Source organism: Jaculus jaculus, chromosome 5 (assembly GCF_020740685.1).
Source record: "Jaculus jaculus isolate mJacJac1 chromosome 5, mJacJac1.mat.Y.cur, whole genome shotgun sequence".
Lineage (NCBI taxonomy): Eukaryota > Metazoa > Chordata > Mammalia > Rodentia > Dipodidae > Jaculus > Jaculus jaculus.
The window spans coordinates 170,881,326-170,895,311 of record NC_059106.1 but is presented as its reverse complement, the minus strand read 5'-3'; the positions used below and the strand labels follow the sequence as shown (position 1 = coordinate 170,895,311).

The window sequence follows — 13,986 nt, the reverse complement described above, 5'->3', positions numbered from 1 at the left end:
CTTCTGCCCACCGGCCACTGTGACATCTCACAGTGGGGCACCCTCTTCTAACAAGCGCCTCAAAGGTCCACGTTTACCTCAAAGGAGTCCTACTATTCTGGTCTTTTTTGTTTATTTGTTTGTTTGTTTGACTTTTTTTGGCAGGGTCTCATTCCAGCTCAAGCTGATTTAAAATTCACTCTGGAGCCGGAGGGCTGGCTTAGCAGTTAAGGCATTTGCCTGCACAGCCAAAGGACTCACATTAGCCGCATGCATAAGGTGGTGCACGTGTCTGGAGTTCATTTGCAGTGGTTGGAGGCCCTGGCGCGCCCATTCTCTCTCCCCCTCTTTCTCTGTCAAATGAATAAAAATAGAATAAAATAAAAAATTCACTCTATAGCTTTGGCTAGCCTCAAAGTTATAAAGGTCCTCTTACCTCAACCTCCCGAGTGCTGGGATTAAAGATGTACACCACTGCACTGGGCTTCCGTGTGTTTTTAAATGTTTCCCTTCTAAAAGGAACGCTGTTCGGTTTTTTTTCTTTTAAAATGCAGCCAGCCACTGAGGGTGATGTCTATTGGCCTAGCGTAAATCTAATGTGCTTGGAATCACGGCTGGTTGTCTTGGTTCCATCCAAACCCATGAGCCCTGAAGGTCAGAGCTTTTCCTCCTGCTAGACCTGGAAAGATTCACTCCATGGTGACTGTGGATGTTGCTGGTTTGGGCTCGAAGGACAGTACTGAGGAACATGGGCCAAAAGCAGCTCTGGCTTGATTGCCAGCTTATAGTCTCATCTTTTATGGTGATGCCATAGAGAACCCAGTAGGGGCCAAATGGGGACTTGGATAAACTTGTAAATATTCTTTTGCAAGTCTTAAAATTATCTTAAGGTAAACAGCTTAATTAACTAATGCAAATCTCAAACATCCCCACTGAAACTTTCTAAAGATCTAGTTCCACTTTCACTTATTTACTTTTGCTGTTGTTGTTGTTTTGAAGCAGGGTCTCTCTCTAGCTCAGGCTGACCTGGAATTCACTCTGTAGTCTCCGATTGGTCTCAAAATCACGGTGATCCTCCTACCTCTGGCCTCCTGAGTACTGGGATTAAAGGTATGCACCACCATGCCTGGCAAAGATTTTATTTCTCTGCAAGCATGGAGAGACAGAGAGGAGAGAAAGAGAGCCAGGATGGGTGCACCGGGGCCTCTAGCAACTGCAAATGAACTCCACATGCATGAGCCACTTTGTGCATCTGGATTTATGTGGGTCCTGAGGAATGGAACCCAGGTTGTCAGGCTTTGCAGGCAAGTGCCTTAGCCGCTGACCATCTCTCCAGCCCCTAGTTCCACTGTCTCATGATGGCCATCTTCCCTCTGGAAAGGCAGCCGTAAATTCCACCTCCTTTAGAAGAAATGGTCCCTTCCTGCTGTAGGGTTGTCCGCAGCTACGGGCTCTAGGAAGTGTGGCGTGTCTTTGTACTGGCCCTCGTCTTGTCTGTGCTTGTTCATGTGCGGAGCTGGCTGGCTGGTGATTCACCCAGCTGCACACACTCCTCTCCTCCCTCAGACTAGCCTGGGCTGGTCTGGCCATGGTGGCTGAGGCGTGAGAGGGAGCAGTTTAGCTGATAGTCTTGCTCAGAGCCCGGATGTTTGCTGACAGCCTTTCACCACCAAGAATCACATGAGGGACCCGTGTCCCCCTCAAAGGTAGTATCCAGGGACTGATGCAGGGTGGCTGTGGGTCAAGGGTTAGCAAACATCTCACTTTATGGGGCACCTAGACCCCTAACTCACAGGACATGCCAGTTGGAGCCGAGGCAGGGCCCGCTCTCCGAGCCACTGCTATCTTCTGCTAGTCAGTGAGCTGTAAGGGTCTGGCCCTGCCCTGCTCTCCATAGATTGTGTAAAGCAGTGGTGTTTAAAAGCTGTGCCTACCGCACGTGGTGGCGCACACCTTGAACCCCAGCACTCGGGAGGCAGAGGTAGGAAGATTGCTGTGAGTTCGAGGCCACCCTGAGACTCCATAATGAATTCCAGGTCAGCCTGGGCTAGAGTGAGACCCTACCTTGAAAAACCAAAAATAAAAATAAAAAATAAAAACAAGCTGTGCCCTGCCCTAAGGCACTCCATCTCGAGGGTGGAAGATAACTGCACAGGGCGGACACATGAACGGCACCATGTATCAGACGCCACCCACGCGGCCCAGACTGTTGAAATGACTTCTTCCTGGAGTTGAAAAGGCATGACCCATAAATATGGAGGTGAATGGAGACGCATTAAAACCAAGAAAGCCAGCTCTTCTGACTTCTGCCACCATCGTGGTTCTTTGCCTGATATCTATCTCACCATGTCTTCTCACAAGACTTTCAGAATCAAGAGATTCCTTGCCAAGAAACAAAAGCAAAAGCGTCCCATTCCCCAGTGGATTAGGATGAAAACTGGTAAACCAGGTGCAGCTCCAAGAGAAGACACTGGAGGAGAACCAAGCTGGGTCTGTCAGGACGTGTGCACTCCGCGATTGGTTCTACCAAGCGGAGCCAATCACGCCTGCACTGCCGAGTTTCTGCATGTTAGATTGGAATCCTATTTTACTTTCTATCGCTCTACATGGATGTGTTGGTCCAAAAATAAATGTAAATCCTTTTGGAAAAAATAATCAAGTAAGCCAGACCCCAAAACATAACTACATTCCACACTGAGGAATAGAGGTGTAACTCCTCACCTGGACCGGGCACTGTGAGGGCACCCCACCCCTCGACCTGTCACCTGACCACCTGGTGTGTGCACCAGGGAGCTCCCAACTGCTCCAGGGCTTCAGCTCAGCTTGGTTCCTGCTCTTTGGCATGGCCCACTCAATCGCCCGTCATCTCACCTCGCTCCTGTGGCTCAGCTCAGACCCTGCGGCCTGACTCTACAAACACCAGCAGCAGCTTCTCCAGCTTCTGCAGGGTTCAGTATAAAGACGGTTTTTCTAAGTTTCCCAGTTCTACCTTCTTTGGACTGCTTTGTCTCTTTAACCCTTTGTAGTCATTCTGTAATATCTACATATATGCAGATAGATAGATAGATAGATAGATAGATAGATAGATAGATAGATGACAGGTAGATAGGCTGTGTGATGTGTAATGTATGATTTGAGAGTTAACATTAGTAATTAAGATTGGAGCCGGGTGTGGTGGTGCATGCCTTTAGTCCCAGCACTTAAGAGGCAGCGATAGGAGGATGATTGTGAGTTCAAAGCTACCCTATAACCTCCAGGTTAGCCAGGGCTAGAGGGAAATCCTGCCTTGAAAAACCAAAAAAAAAAAAAAAAAAAAAAAAAAAGAAAGAAAGAAAGAAAAGAAAAGAAAAGAAAAGAAAAGAAAAGAAAAGAAAAGAAAAGAAATAAAAACTAAGATTGGAATAAAAGAACACATGTTTGCCTCAGCCAGGGCTGTTAGGGAAAGTGGGAGTATCTAGCAAAATTCTGCCACTGAAATCACCCTACCTTGTGAATTTATTGTTAGTCAACAAATTCTGACATTAGCAAAAACCCCACAAATGTGTCCATCTGTGTTTCTGACATAGCACGCTGATGGCAGTCGTCTGCCATGGGCCCCTCTGCGGTCACAAGCCCAGGTTGGCCCAGCAAGCGCCATCTGCGAGTCACTGTGACCCCCTCGCCACCCCCACTGCCATCGTCCTTCCTCAAAGACACTGGCAGTTGAGTCCCACATGAGGCGACTGCCACTCTGGTGTCCTTGAGAGTCTAGGCCACTGTGCTCTCGGCCTGAAGGTCAAGGTCAGAGGTGTTGAAAGGGTCGGTACCTGCAAGCCCACATATGTGTGCATTGTCCCAGCCGACCTCACCTGGTTCTGGGGCGGAGACTTCAAAGGCAGGTTTCACTGTGGCTGCCCCCCCCCCCCCAGGAGTTCCTCTGATAAATGAAGAACTGGGCGAGAACCAGTGCAAAACACACTTGCGCGTGACCAGAGCCCCGGGTCCGAAGCTGGAGACACCAACTTGAACCAGGCCACAGAAGGTGCTGCAGAGCCCCGAGTCCCTTGACAAGGATGTTGTCGGCCCCAGTCAGACTCCTGTCCCACCTGCTACACGCCCCACGCTGTGGAGTCCCAGGTCTATTCATGCATGAGGCTCAATCCTCGTGGGCAGAGAGGGTCCTGGATGGACAGCCTTGGGGGCATTTGAGGACCGACCCCTTCTCACCTCAAGGGCTCACGTGAATCTCTCTGGGCACTGCGCAGCGTGAAGGAACCTTGGCAGTGCATGCTACCATGAAGGACCCCTTCCCACGGCCCATGGCTTGAAGGAGCTGAAGGATGAAGGAGCGGGCTGTACCCTCAGTCCTCCAGCAGGGATGTCCTCTCCCTCTTTCCTGCTCACCTCCCCCCACCCCTTCTCCCTGCCATACTGCCCCCACCAAAGCCCAAGATCTAAACCTCCAGCTCTTCTGCTTCGTGAGGGCCACACTGGAAAAATTCAACTTCAAACGTTTTCATTTCCCATACTTTTTCCATCCTCAAATTAGGGGGCAAAAAAAAAAAAAAAAAGGAAATCATTTTAGCAGGTCTCCTACACCATCACAGCTCTCAGCCTTGGCTCAAGCTCCAACATCAATAGTTTTCATGGAGGAACCGGGTTCCCTGCTGGGGTGCCAGCGAGTCTCTGGCTCGTATTCACTTTCCTGGTAGGATCTTTGACATCTATGAAAGCAATTTAAAAAAATTTATTTTTAGTTATTGATTTGAGATAGAAAAAGGCAGAGAGGGAAAAGGAGAAAATGGGTGTGCCAAGGCCTCTAGACAGAGCAAAGGAACTTCAGGTACATGCGTCACCTTGTGAATCTGGCTTACGTGGGTCCTAGGGAACCAAACCTGTGTCCTTTGCCTTTGCAAGCAAGTGCCATAACCAGTAGGCCATCTCTTCATCCCTATGAGAGCAAGTTGAAAGCTTTTGAATCAGTAGTAATAGCAGGAGCCTGGGAAGTGCTGGCTCTAGGCTGTAGGTGTGACAGGGTCTGGAGGCCATGTTTAGGGGCCATGTGAATCCAGGGGGACTCACAGCTCAATACAGTGCCAAATGCTGGTGTATTTTCTGCGTGCTTCTTTCAAGAGAAAAGATAGGCTAAGGCTGTTGGGAGCATGAGTGAGGGCATGAGAAGTGGACACGTGTGCGGTAGGTGTATGCCTGTGAGGTGGGAACGCATGAGGAGGATGCTCTATTGACTGAGTGGGCAGGAGGACTGGACCCCATTACAAATGCGCCTTGACTGTTTGTGGGACTTTGTCCTGGGTCCCCACAAATCCGCAAGTCACCAAACTGAAGGCTTTCTGGTTCCCGGCATGTCAGCAGCAGACCAGAAGACCTTGCATGCACTGTGGTGGGCATATGAGACCCCCACCACAAGCCAGTACTCCTGGCTCCCCTTACACCCTCATCCTACCTAGGGTCCTGGCCCTTGCAGTAGCCTTGGTGGGTGGCTGTGCTAAGCCACGCCAGCTTCCTAATGCATGTTTGGAGATCAGCCTTACCTAGGACGGTTCATCTTCACTGGATCCTTGACTGGATCTAGAATCACCATGGAAACATACTTCTGGGTACATCCATTCCAGAGCTGTTTGCCTGAGAAGGAAGACCTACCATATGTAGGTGGCCACTGTACCATGGGCTGGGTAAAAAGGAGCATACCAGCATTCATCTCTCGTCCCTGCTTCCTGACTGGCTGGATGGAGGGACACCTCTGCTTCCTGTTTCAGAACTGGGAACAGCAATGTGACCAATAGCTGCCCCTGGCTCTGACTCTGTGACTTCCCTACTGTGGAGGTGTGGCAGTTTGAATGAAGTGTCCCCCATAGGCTTATGTGTTTTAAATCTTCTTATTTTTTTTTTTGTTTTTGTTTTTGTTTTTTATTGAGGTAAGATCTCGCTCTATCTCAGGCTGACCTGGAATTCACTATGTAGTCTCACGCTGGCCTCAAACTCATGGCGATCCTCCTATCTCCTGCGTGCTGGGATTAAGGGTTTGTGCCACCACCCCAGCATGTTTTGAATTTTGATCCCTAGCTGGTACCAATTTGGGAAGGTTCTGGGGCCTTTGGAAGGTAGAGCATTGTTGGAGGAAGTATGTCACTCACTAAGGGCACACCTTGGGATCTTATAGCCCAGCCTTACTTGCCATAGCTAGCAAACTCTGACAACTTTTTTCCTCCTGATGACAAGAGGTGACTAAGGCTTCCTCTCAGCTCTCCCACACTTTCCCCACCATGAGGACATTTCTGCCTGAAACATAAACTGAAATAAACACTTTCCTCCCATAAACTGCTTCTGATCCGGTGTTTTGTCCTAGCAGGGAGAAGGTAACTTTTCCAAATGGATTGTATCCTAAAACCATGAGTCAGAACAAACCATTGTGGGCTGGAGAGACGGCTTAGCAGTTAAGGCATTTGCCTGCAAAGCCAAAGGACCTCGGTTTGATTCTCCAGGACCCGTGTAAGCCAGATGCCCAAGTGGGCACATCCACCTAGAATTGTTTGCAGTGGCTGGAGGCCCTGGTGTGCCCATTCTCTCTCTCCCTCTCTCTGCCTCTTTTTCTGTCTCTCTTTCTCTCTCAAATAAATAAACAAAAATAAAGTAATTTTTTTTAAAAAAAGAATAAACCGGGCTGGAGAGATGGCTTAGCGGTTAAGTGCTTGCCTGTGAAGCCTAAGGACCCCGGTTCGAGGCTCGGTTCCCTAGGTCCCACGTTAGCCAGATGCACAAGGGGGTGCACGCGTCTGGAGTTCGTTTGCAGAGGCTGGAAGCCCTGGCGCGCCCATTCTCTCTCTCTCCCTCTACCTGTCTTTCTCTCTATGTCTGTCGCTCTCAAATAAATAAATTAAAAAAAAAAAAAGAATAAACCCTTGTGAAGCAACAAATTGAATTTGTCACAGCAACAAGAAAAGTTAACAAATAATAAATGGATTTTACTTCTGAAGCTTCTGGGGTTCAGCATATCTGCCCACCCTAGGAGGGCTTGGAGTGGAGGCCATAGGAGCCTCTGGAGTAAAGGAATCTGCCCTTGGGCACAGGGGACTCGAGCTGGAGGCCACGGAGAAGAACAGGTGTAGAAGGAACCTTGTGGAGAAGCCCTGCTGTGTGCCTGCGCTCCCGCTGCTGGGAAAAGACTGGCTTTCCTGGACGAGGAAGGGCCTTACTAAGGGACCTCACAACCTCCCACCCCCAGACCCAAACACCCTATCCTTTGATTAGGCATTTCCTTGCAGTTTATCACTCTGTGTTAAGATGGCATCTAAGGGCTAGAGAGATGGCTTAGTGGTTAAGGCACTTGTGTGCAAGGCCAAAAGACCTGGGTTTGATTCCCCAGGACCCACATAAGCCAGATGCACAAGGTGGCGCATGCATCTGGGGTTGTTCATTTGCCCTGGCTGTTGGCCCTAGAGTGCACGTTCTCTCTCTCTCTCTCACGCGTGTGCACTCTCTCTCATAAATAAATAAATTAAATTAAATATTTTTTAAAAGATGGCATCAAAAATAATAATAATTTTTTTTAGAAAAAGATGGTATCAAAGTCCCAATGTCTGACCACTTCTTTGGATTTTCACTCATTCTCTGGGAAGCTTCCAGAGACACCAAACTTAAACAGTGCTGTGTACCTTCTCTCTTGTCAATCTCTTCTGTCAGTTTAACAGGTGGATCCCAGTAATAAACATAAGAACATAAGAGGGAATGGAGGAGGAAATTGCCCAGACCCCTGCTCTGTGGAGGAAAGCCCACTTCGCCCCACACGTGCCCCAGGTCCTGGCTGATGCCTCAGGACTCTTTGCATTTTGAAGTCACAGATGTGATATTATGTAAATCCTCCAGAGCTTTGTTGGAGCTGAGAGAGAAGGATTTCTGTAGGATCAGACTCCAGACCCTCACTGGACCAGTGGAAACAAACAGGCCAAAGGGGGAGAAAACATATCAACCCCAAAGCTCAGGAGCTCCCTGGGTTCTAGAGGGATCCATGGTGGGAAGAATCCTCATTCGTGATTTCCACCACAATCCCACCTCAGAACCTAGTGTTTTGGTGAGAAGAGGTCATTTCCCCCACACCCCTTAGTCACCAGCACTTCAGTTTATTATTGTAATCTTTCTGAGACATATGGTGGAGCTGATATTTATTTGTTGAAGGAAAACAAACATTAAAACATTTCTTCAGTCTCATTTTAGGGAGGCCCCCCAAGGTCTGCGTGGTGGAGAAGCAGTAAGTACCCTCCCCTTACTCTCTGGGACACGGGACCCTGGAGAAACCCCCGAGCGGTTGTCCTTCCTCCAGCTTCATAAACAAACGCGAGCTCCTGCTGAGCTGTCTAAACCGAGCCAGATGGAGAATCCCAAACACAAGCCCTGGCCCAGGCTGGGGAAGTCACGTTTAAGGTGTAGTGCCTTCTGCCTCCCGGCCCCACACCCCTAAAATGCAGTGACAGCAGCCAGCTGCCCGGCCTGGTGCATCCGGGCCCGCCTTTGCCTAGCAGTGAGTGGGAGAAGGTCTCCACAACTAGCTCCCAGGTGCAACCTCTTCCCTTCCCGTGGGCCATCCCAGGTAAGGCTTGAAGGAGTGGCCAGGTGAGATCCTGACATTCAGGTGGCCACGACGCTGCCCTTTTCCTGGTGACTCACACAGAAAGGAAGCGATCTAGGGCCCCGTGACCACCACGGCCCAGGGTCAGGTTCCCCTGAACACGCTGCAGCTTTGAAGGCCTTGTCTGACCAGTGACCTGATGAGTCCCATGGGCCTGCAGGGCTCCTTAGCCTGGCCAGAGAGAGGCAGCTCATCCTGCCTGTCCCCCCACCTAGAGTGTCCCTGCCTCAGGCTTGGCCTCCCCGCACCCCCACCTTTGCACCCTCCCCTGTGCCCCTCCAGCCAGCGGCTCACTTGATCGTTCCATTGCATGTCACTAGCCCTAGCAAGTCCAACACGCTCCAAACAAACTCACACCCCAGTCTAAGCCTGGATGTTGCTCCATGGGGCCTCTGGCAGACTTCACATTGGAAACCGAGGCGCAGGGAGGTTAGCTCAGTTGGAGGTGCAGTCCTGGGGGACAGCTTAGGTGGGCTCAGACCAGAACCACCTCTCCACAGCCTCTTACAACAGGGCTGCCTCATGTCCACTGCAGGGCCACATGCTGAGCCCAGGAAAATGCTTCATACATTTGGGCTGTTTGGTCATCCCCAGTTTATCCTGTTGGCCAGTTCAGTTCATTACCCCTGTGCCGCTGGTGGGACAGAGATGGTACTTAGCCAGGCATGGGGGCACATGCCTTTAATCCCAGCACTCAGGAGGCAGAAGTAAGAAGATCTCTGTGAGTTCGAGGCCACCCTGAGACCACAGAGTGAATTCCAGGTCAGCCTGGACTAGAGTGAGACCCTACCTTGAAAAACAAGAAAACAAAACAAGCAAACAAAAAAATTGCTAAGACAGAGCTGGAGAGATGGCTTAGTGGTTAAGGTGTTTGCCTGCAAAGCCAAAGGATGCAGGTTTCATTCCCCAGGACTCATGTAAGCCAGATGCACAAGGTGTCACATATGTCTGGTGTTCATCTGCAGCGGCTGACAACCTGGCATGCCCATTCTCTCTCTCTCTCCCTCTCTCAAGTTAAATAAATAATTAAATAAAATAAAGTTGCTAAGATAGGAAGGAAACACAATATCCCCCAAAAGCTTCACTCCCAAACTGGGGAGGAATTTTTTCAGAATGCCACCCATGTCAAATGTTGGTAGGTCATCCCTTTGGGATAACAGGGAGCAAGGCTTGTAGCCCACCTCCTCCTAGGGAGCCAGCAAACCAGCCAGGCTTTGCAGTGTGCTCTCCCATGTGCTCTGGGAGGAGTCATGACCAGCTCCACTCACTCCTGACTTGGCTGGGCCTGGGCACCAATGTCCTTCCCATAGGTGTTGAGTTCAAACAGCGAAGCTAGTTTGGCTCAAAGCCCCTGGGACCCATGTATTCCACCCTTCAGGAGTCACTCCCTAGCAGAGGCCATGGAACTGCCCATGTCCAGAGTGGGCACAGGTACCCTGCCTTCCCAGAGAAACTCAGTTAGTCATCAACATGGGGTCCCATGAGCCCCTAAAACGGGGACTATGCCACTGAGGGCACCGGCCACAGTCACACTGCCCTGGAAGTCCTCAGGAGCGTCTTCTCTCCGACCCTTGCCCTCCCCTGGCGGAACAATGACTCCTGCAGGAGCTTGTCACGTGCACGGACACTGGTTCACCACCCACGGTCCCACTGGCATGCTGTGAGAGGGTGCCAGGCTGCAGTGGGTTTCAGCACCTACTGTGCCATGGGCTGAGGCACGGCCACACTGGTCCTTGGCTTTAAGCACACAGGATGAAGGAAGTGGAAAAGGCCAAGGCCCGGACTGCAGAAGCTTCATCGCTTCAACAGCGGTCAGCGCTTTTCCGCCAATGCTTGGTGATGCTTGGTCTGCCCGCAGAGCTCCGAGAGCCAGTGAGGGGTCTGCGCACAGAAGACGGAAACTTCTGAGAACGAAAGCAGCTATTGCGGGGCGACTCCGTGTGCAGTTGGAGTTGACCATTGCAGACCGTCTCCAGGCTCAGCTAGGTCCAAAAGGGGTTGGGTCTCCTCTTAGTGCCACTCAGTGCTTGGTAAGGGCGGGGAGAATGAGAGATAGAACTGGAGGTGGGGACGGGTGGAGATGGAGCGTGGTGCAGTGGGGAGAGGAAAACAGCGAAGCTAGTTTGGCTCAATGAGGGTACTAGGCGTTTCAGACATGTTTCTGGAAGACCCCAGCTCAGAGTCCACCCACACCTGCATGAGCACTCCTCAGCAGGCAGGTGGGCAGTGCGGCTCACCAACAGTGGCTGGGCAGTGCTCTGTGCCCAAGGGATTTGTAGCCCATTCATGCTGACTCACATGCAGAGAAATACCACGCTCTGCAGGACACTTCCCCCAAGAGTTGTTTCCCATCGTCGTTTTTTTTTTTTTTTCCAAGGTAAAGTCTCACTCTAGCTCAGACTGACCTGGAATTCACTATGTAGTCTCAGGGTGGCCTCGAACTCACGGTGATCTTCCCACCCCTGCCTCCTGAGTGCTGGGAATAAAGGCGTGCACCACCACACCCAGCAGAGTTCCCCACTTAACGCAGATTTTTTTTCTTTCTTTTTTTATTTTTGGTTTTGTCAAGGTAGGGTCTCACTCTAGCCCAGGCTGACCTGGAATTCACGATGTAGTTTCAGGGTGGCCCTGAACTCATGGTGATCCTCCTACCTCTGCCTCCTGAGTACTGGGTTTAAAGGCGTGCGCCACCACTCAGTTTAACCCAGATTGTGTCAATCACAAATTGAGGTCTGCAGAAGTGTGCATCTGAGAGGACAGAAGCGCGCATCAGAAGTGTATGGGAAAGTGTGCATGTATCCGAGGGGAGCAGAAGTGTGCGTGGGGGCAAAAGCGAGGCTCTGAGGGTGGAGACACGTATAACCCGGAGCTGGGTCCTAAGAAGGCGCATTCCAAGTGTTGGCTCCAGCCACCCCCACCCCCACCTGGGCTCCAGTTATGTGAGGAATCCAGTCCGTATGCAGCCCACCAGCATGGGGTGGCTGTCATGGCAACGGGCACACAGGGTCAGGCGCATCCCTGCCGTGTGAATTCCGCAGTCAACAAGCCAGGGCTGGACCAGCCTCTGGAGTACCCAGGTGGTTGGTGGGGGGCCCTCGGCTGCCGCGCTGGGGAGCACTCCTGATATGTACTCGCAAGTGCCTGCTGGGGAGGGATTCAGCTGCACTGCTTGGCCCTCCTTTCCGAGCTACAGGGCACAGCGCCCGAGATGGTATTGGGGGGACAGAACCCCAGCGGCCACTTTAATTAGCACCAAAGCGGGAGCATCCAGGCTCTGCTCTGAGGGCGCACATGCGTCGTGTGTCTCTCGGATGTAACTTTGCACCAAGAGCCCGGGCGAGTTGTTGCAGCCTTGAAAATTCCTGGATACTTCAAAACAAGCCTTCCCAGCCAAAGATTCATCACTGGGGAAAAAAATCACCTTTGTGTTTGTTTCTAACTGTGTGATTCAATATCTGCGGTTGGGTTGATGTTGCTTAAACCCAGCCTCATTGACTTCATGAGATGGGAACAGATCTGTAACTTGACCTTTGATCCCAGCGTTTGAGAGGCAGAGATAGGAGTATCACTGTGAGTTCGAGGCTACTCTGAGACTACATAGTGCATTCCAGGTCAGCCTGAGCTAAAGTGAGACCCTACCTCGAAAAATAAAACAAAGTAAAACAGAACTTTCATAAGAAGGCAATCTGGAAGACGCTATGACTTCCCCAGAGGCGCAGGGCAGCTCCCTACCCACCCCCACCCCCGTGCTGGGAGCCTCCTGTGAATCCCCTCACAGAGCAGAGCAGATCATTTTCCCAGAGAAATTGACATGAGGCATCCCTTCTATTCTAGAAAGCTCTCTAGTGTGCAGACCACCTCAGCAGTGCCCTGGGAACATCGGAGTTATCAGCTTGCAGCCTGGGAGGGCGGCCCGGGACCCTAAGGCAGCCCCCCCCCCCACATTGCCACAGTGCTGTTTGCACAGCCCTCCTAATCTCTGCACTTTCCTTCAAGTAAAATGCAGTTAAGCCTCAGTAATCATGGGCATTACATTCGCAAATTTACCTACTGGGTAAAGTTTATCTGTAACTCCAACACCAATCCTCCTTGAAGCATTGTCCTGGTTCTTCATAGACAAAGTTCTCAGAGCAGAAAATGTCACTCCTGTACTCTCCACCGGGGGTCCTTCTTGTTTGTGAGTGAAGGTGTGTGTTGTGTGTGTGTGTGTGTGTGTGTGTGTGTGTGTGTGTGTGTTTATGAAAATGACTTCACTGTGACATTCCTGCCCACCCCAGGGCCTCCCCAGATGACTGCAATTGTGACGACTCCAGCCCTGAAGGCACCTGGCCCCTCTGGGCACACTAGGGTTCCTGTCTGCTCAGAAGGTTCCAGAGCAAAGACCCTGCCCTTCTCTGCTTACCAAAATCAAACCAAGGATGGAGGAGACAGTGTCAGTGAACTCCAGCACTTGGCATGTAGTAGGAAGTGTCCACACACTGGAGCGTGGCTCTGAGGGGTCCAGTGTAGGTTTTTTTAAAAATATTTTATTTATTTATGAGAGAGAGAGATAGAGTGAGTATGGGTGCATCAGGGCTTTATAATATAAAGTATATTTTATTTATTTATTTGGGTTTTTGTGCTGGAATTAGAGGAGTGCACCACCATGCCCGGCCCCAGAGTAGGTTTAAAACCCTGGGGGTTCATGTGTACCCACCCACTGGAGAGCTGCCAGGCTGGTACCTGGTCAAGCCCTGGCTTTTACCCTTGGCCTGCCCAGAGCTGGTGCCCATTTGGGGATGGAGACGGTAACAGGGTATTGGTGCCACAGTCCCTCTCTTGCCTCTGCTGGACACAATCAAGTGTCCCAGAGAGGAGGAAGGCTGGCCTACAAGTCTGCATTGGAACCTCTCTGCTCTAAGGACGGCCTCTGGCCCCAGGGCACTGCTGGAAGGAGTGTCCCTCAGGACCCGGGTCCCGGGATTCCCAGGCTGAATGCTGGAGATGGGAGCTCTGCTCAGGAACATCCATCCACATCTGTCAGGTCTCCAGAGACTGTGTTCTCTGAGCTTTTATTTTCCCCCAACTCTGAGCTTTTTCAATTCTGAAGCTATTTTGGACACTGTGGTTTTCTCAGGGCTGTCCAGCGAGGCTGGCAGGATCGCTTCAGCAGTAGCACTGGGCCCACGCTGGGACGATGAGCACTCAGCTTGTGACTGCCTCCGCAGCAGGCCTCCCTCCCCGCGTCGCCCTCACAGGCTCCTCTGTCATAGGTTCTGATGAGGGGCTCACCATGCCAGCTCACATGACTGTGCGTGTGTGTGTGTTTAAATATATTTTATTTATTTATTTGAGAGAGAGAATGGGCGCACTATGGCCTCTAGCCGCTGCAAACGAACTCCAGA

General features: G+C 51.0%; 1 pseudogene; it reads left to right on the top strand.

Annotated features, from left to right (window-relative positions):
* Positions 1 to 2,325: 2,325 nt before the first annotated feature.
* Positions 2,326 to 2,552, top strand: LOC105944833 (annotated as a pseudogene).
* The last annotated feature ends 11,434 nt before the right edge of the window (positions 2,553 to 13,986 follow it).